The sequence below is a fragment of the Notamacropus eugenii genome, chromosome Y (assembly GCF_028372415.1).
Source record: "Notamacropus eugenii isolate mMacEug1 chromosome Y, mMacEug1.pri_v2, whole genome shotgun sequence".
Taxonomy (NCBI): domain Eukaryota; kingdom Metazoa; phylum Chordata; class Mammalia; order Diprotodontia; family Macropodidae; genus Notamacropus; species Notamacropus eugenii.
The window spans coordinates 7,346,028-7,352,340 of NC_092880.1; the positions used below are offsets into that span (position 1 = coordinate 7,346,028).

Genomic DNA, 6,313 nt, shown 5'->3' on the forward strand with positions numbered 1-6,313 from the left:
GAGAGTATTCAGAAAGCACTAGCAGGTATCAGTTAATCCAAGATACTAGCTTTAGTTCCAAAAAGCACTTGCAAAGACATCAGATTTTTTTTGGATGGTTGAAATTTTTGGTAACTAGAATAACATGTGTGTAAGCAAGTGTCATGAGACTTTTGCTTTAAATTTACCTTAGAGTTGGTCTCTGTTTTTCTCAAATATGACAGTTTTTGACAATTTTTCTCAAAGTTTAAAAAAGCATGAAATATAAACAAGCTCTTGCATTGTACACACTTGGAAGTATACAATTCAAGCATTATAGAGCTATCTATGTACCATTACATTCCATCAAATCTTGGATAATCCATTAATACACAAAATATCCAGTCACAGAAAGAACTAAAACCCACTTCTTTTTGTTACACACATATTCAAATATTGTCTAAAGTAAAACACTTTTAATCATTTTGACTTTCTTCTACATTCGTAGGCTGACACATTTATTAAAATATTCCTCCTGAATTATGTTTGGTCTTTTCCTTGTCAGATCAATTTGCTATCTTAGTATCAGCCATCCAGACAAAACAGGTAATCAGAAAGATTAGCTCTTCTCCAGTTCCCTAACTGTTATAATTGTGAAGTCAATTTTAAGACATGACCCCAAACACTGAGTTGTGGTGGCAAATACTAGGTCCAATTTTTTCATAATCCTTTTTGGAGTGGCATACTTGGTAGAACTCAGGTGTGGAAGGCATCATTGATCCCCCAAACCACACTGCATATCGCTGCATGTGGTGTGTAATGACTTGCACATCAATACACTTGGGCTTCAGTCTACCACCACTTAATTCTTCGCTTAGTTTCATCCTTGCATCAACAGTTCTTTGCAAATCCCATTAGAGTCCACATCCAAAATCCCTGAACATGGTTGAACCCCCCAGAGAGAACAATATTCTTGTAGAGAGGACGTCTGACATTGATGGGACAATTCTGAATTACCTCATCTACTACTTCCGAGATAGGTTGTGTGAAGTCTGGATTAACAAACTCTGGGTGAAAGAAGATTTCTGCACCCAGGAACCACTCATAACCAACGTCAATGGAAAATTCTTTTTTTGAGATTGCATTGATTCCAGTATATTGTTTAATCTACTTTGACCCATCTGTATCATACTTGTTAAATTCTTTGACTAAATCTGGGCAGACATAACTATAACGTTCCTTCACTGCCTTAGCTGTTTCCAGGGATTGTTCAGGAGGAATTCCTACTTCTCATTCTCTCAATAACTACTGAATAAAATGTTATATCTCTCCCAGCAATTGGAATGTGCTTGATACAGCTGCCAATAACATACCCTTCAGCTACTGGAATGACATGAGTGACACCATCTCCACTGTCTATAACTGTACCAGTCAGTCTCTGCTCTCCTACTTGTCTTGATGTCCAAGATGTAGCTAAAGCAAGGACAGCCTGTACAGCTATGTATAGGCCTGGAACATTAAAGGATTCAAACATAATTTCAACTGCATATTCCCTGTTTTCTGGCGTATTTAGAGGAGGTTTAGTCTAAAGAAAATAATGATCTTCAAGTTCTACCCTTAGGTATTTAAAGATCACTTGCTCCATAAATCTCTCCATCAAGTCTCAGTCTTCAACTATACCATGGCGTACGGGCCACTTTGTTGCATAAGTTGGCTTTTCTATTGCTTCATCCTCAGGAAAGAAGTCTAAATCATCAACACCCTTCATCACCCTCCTTTGTGCTTGATCTCCTACTTTTGCAGATTCCTTGATAGCAATGCATGAGGGGATGATGAACTGTGGTTCTGTATTTCCAGCATATCCAAGTTTTGTACACCCAGTGCCACAGTTCACCACACAGGCTGGCAGCCGTTCCACCATCTTCTGCCTCCTCTTCCTCTTGGTGCAACCGCCACTGCCGTTGGGTCCTTGCTAGATGCAAGGAGAACGGGGGGCTGGCGGGAGGACTATCTTACCATCCACAGCTGGGCGGGCCTTGCTCTCCCAGGAGGCAGAGAGGAAGCTGAAGCAGTGGCAGTGGCAGTGGCAGCGGCAGCAGTAGGCGGGGAGAGAAGGCAGCAGCTTCGGCCAGCAACTTCCACTTCCGCTGAATTATAGTTTTTAATCCTTTCTGTTGTCTGCCTCCATTTCATGGGAGAATTAATCCCATTCACATTCACATTTATGATTACTATCTGTCTCTTTCTCTTCATTCTAATTCCTCCCATTTATGGTTATAATTCTCCCTTCTCCTCTAGCCTCCGCAATAGAATTTTAATTTTTAACCACTACCTCTCTCAGTCTTCCCTCCCTTCTATCAACTCCCCTTCATTTTATTCCTCTTTTCCCTTACTACATCTTCCCTCCCTTTTGATTTTCCCTCTCTTTTCTTTCCTCTTTACCCTCCTATGACCGATAGGGGAATTTAGGTGTCTGTACTTAACTGAGTTTGTTTTTCCCTCCCCAAATCAAATGAGAGTAAATCTCAATCAGTGTTCATCTCCCTCCCCTCTTTCCCTCTACTTTAATGTGTTTTTGTGCCTCCTCCTGTGATGTAATTTATCTTTTTTCTTTCTCATCCCTTTCACATCTCCAATTACAATCACTTCAAACCCTTTAATCACATTGTTTATTATCACATCAGTTAATTTATGTGCACTACCTACCCCTTTTATATATTGCAATAAATATTCAATTTTCGATATTAACAAGTATCTTCCTCCCTTATGGGGATGTAAACAGTTTGAATAACAAGTTTTTTTCCCCCTGTTTATCTCTCCATGACACTCATGAGACTTGTATTTGAAGATCAAATTTTGTACTGAACTCTGACCTTTTCATCAAGATGGACTGGCAGTCCCTTATTTCATTGAATGAACATCTCCTTGTCTGAAATATTATGCTCAATTTTGCTGGATAATTGATCCGTTTTTATAGTCCAAGCTACTTTGCCTTACAGAATATTGTATTCTACTCCTTCCTATCTTTTAGTGTAGAAACTGCAAGGTCTTGACTGTAGTTCTTCCATTTTTAAATTGTCTCTTTCTGGCTACTTGCAGTATTTTCTCCTTAACTTGATAGTTCTTGATAGTATTTAGCAACAATATTTTTTTGTGTTTTCAGTTTCAGAACTCTTTCAGGGGGTAATAGGTGAAATTTTTCAGTGACTATTTTGTCCTCTTGATCTAGGACTTCAGGATCATTTTCTTTCATGATTTCTTGGAAAATATTGTCCAGGCTCTTATTTTCATCATGGCTTTCTGGTAGACCAATGATTCTCAGATTTTTCACTCTATTTTCTATCTATTCAGTCAGTTGTCAGTTGTTTTTACAATGAGATATTTTACATTTTCTTCTATGTTTTTCACTATTTAGATTCTGTTTGACTGATTCTTGATGTTTCATAGAGTTATTAGCTTCTCCTTACACCATTCTAATTTTTAATGCATTGCTTCCTTCAATGAACTTTTGCACCTACTTTTCCATTTTCCCAATTATTCTTTTTAAGGAGTAACTTTCTCAGTTAGGTTTTTTATTTCCTTTTCCTTTTGTCCAATTGCTCCATTTAGGTTTTAAATTTCCTCATCCATTTGCCCAATTTTCCTTTTACATTCTTCCGTGAATTCTTTTCTTCATATTTTTAAAATCATTGGCCATTTTTTCTCCTACCTCTCTAATTTGACTTTTAAAATCCTTCTTGAACTTTTCCAAGAATGTTCTTCTGGGCTTGAGACCAGTTCATATTCCTTTCTGAGTTTTCAGATGAGAGCACAGTCTCAATGCTGGCCTCCAAGGTATCTGTGTTTTGGTTCTAGTCCTCATGGTAATATTCTATGGTCTTTTCCTTTCTGGTTTCCTTCCTGCTCATGATGATTACTTTTTTCCCTCCTTTGAAAGAGGATCTCTACTTCTTGGGTACAGGGGTCACTGTCCCACAGTTCTTGTGCTTAAAACTTGAGGTTTTGTGTATTGTGACTTCTAGTTCTTTCAGCTAGAAGCTAGAATGCTGCAGCTTACTTGGTGCTGAGCTGGCTGGAGTGCCAATGCAGAGGCCAGTTGAAGTTTTTTGAGCTTCCCTTGAATTACCCTGAAGCTCCCTGTATGAGGTGTGGGGGAGGGGTGATCTGGCTGTGTCTCCTCCCCTGAGATAGAGCACTGGTAGGTTCAGTGGGTGGTGAATCTTGTCTGTGCTGGTGTCTTTCCAGTTCCCCTGGTTGTGCTAAGGTAAGCCTGTGATCCTGGTATTGGCACTTATGGGTTCCACCCCACATAGAGTACAGGATCCCCTCTTGTTTTTCCGAGGTGGGGCTGTCTAGGACAGCTCCAGTACTGCACTGATCCCCTTCCTCCACAGTAAGAGGGTCTCTCTGTGACAATTTTCCTAGTCTCTTGACCCTACTTTCTTGAGAGACTGTTTATGCCTTAAGCTGATCCCACTTTTCCAGGAATTTTCCTGGGAATATATTTTGTGAGTTTTTCAAGGTAAACAAGGAGACAGTATGAGCATTTACTGATCACTCTGCCACGTTGGCTCCCAGAAGTTCAGGTAGTTAAATTATAAACATTTAATCTGCGGGCTGATAGGTTCAAGAGCTGCTACTGCTGTTACAGTGGTCCTGCACTTCTTTCTCATTCATTTCCACTGGACTCCCATCCTGTGCTGATATGTTTGAGAATCTACATTGCTGCTTCTGATTCAGTCTGCCCTGGGGTTTCCTGCCTGACTTTGCTATGGTGGGGTCTGTGCTGGTATAGCTTGTGTGCTCTGCACTCCCCCAGCCCTGTGTATCACATCCTTCCCATCTACCCTCTGGGCTGTCCTTGCTAGAAATCTGCCACACTCTGTATTCTATCAGATTGCGCCACGCTAAAATTTGCTCAGATTCTCTTTTTGGAGGTTTCTGAAGGAATTTGTGACAGTGTTTAAGTGAGCCCCTGATATCTACTGTCATCTTGGGTCTGCCACTTGCCATATTGTTAAAAAGAAAATTCTCTTCTTGGATCTTTTGCCTTGATAAAAGAGGCAAAATTCAGGATGAAGTATTAAAAGGAGTGTATTAAAAAAATCAAGACAGACAAGTGCTGGTGGACTGGTCTCTGACTTAAAGCCTTTCACACCCTCTCCAACTTAAGTAGATAGAAGATAGATAGATAGATAGATAGATAGTAGATTATAGAAAGATAGAGTATGAATAGATATATGGATAGATGAATGGACAAATAAAGAAATTATTTTGAACTCACTAAATGTCAAACATTTTGCAAAAAGGTAGGAATATTAATACAAATTAACAAAGTAATTTTTGCCCTCATGGCAATTGTGCTTTATTAATGACAGATAACACATAATGGGGAAATGGAAAGGTAGTGGAGCATTCTAGAAAAATGACGAGGAGATATTAGACAGTGACTGGAAAATGTGATTCTTGGTAAGATACGTGAAAATGTCACCACGAAAAGTGTGGCCTTCTGAGAGCCAAGTATAAGATGGTTGAATTGAGATGACTCTTAATCATTATATCTTATTCTCTATTTCACACCCAAAGGTCAAGTCAACATGGCCTGTACAATATGGTTGTACTTCAACATGCCACTCCATAATGACAATTATCCAAGAAAATTTCATAAGATCCATAATGAAAAATGCAATCCTCTTCTAAAGAGAGAGAGCTGAAGAACTGAGTGAAGGTTGAAACATGCTTCTCCACTTTCTTTATTTTCCTTGCCTTTTGTTCTGTAGGAAGAAAGTGGAAGTGTGTTTGGCATCACTCGACACTTTCACAAACTATAATCTATGGTTTGTCTTTTCAACAGGTTGGAGAAGGGTGGGAAGCAAGGAAAGAAAATAGAATTTTTTTAAAATTAATGTTAAAATAAATTAATAATGTAATCATTTTCAAATGCCTAAAAATTAAATAGTCACTCAAATTTGCAAACTTCATAACTCAGTAAAATAACTTCTAGTCGAATATCTGAAAGATCTCAAGGGAATATGTGCCAAATGTTGATTGCAACATTTATTTTGCTGTATCAATGAAACTGAAATATAGGAGGTACTCTTCTCTTGGGTAATTGGGAGCACATTATTGTATATGAATACAACATGATATTACTTTTCTGTATGAAATTACAAATGTTATCATTTAGAGTATTTAATTATAATTCCCATGAACCCACACAGTGTAAAATAGTCAGGAGAAGGTAAATTATTACATGCTGGCACAATAAAGAAAACATTATATATTGTTAATTGTAAAAGCGTTTACTTTCTTTACTTCAAACCATAAATTAGAACAAAAAAGAAAAGAAAAAAAC

At 38.3% G+C, this 6,313-nt stretch overlaps 1 pseudogene; it reads right to left on the reverse strand.

The window, feature by feature from the left end:
- Window positions 1-623: 623 nt before the first annotated feature.
- LOC140516876 (actin-related protein 3 pseudogene) lies at window positions 624-1,894 on the reverse strand (annotated as a pseudogene).
- Window positions 1,895-6,313: the final 4,419 nt, after the last annotated feature.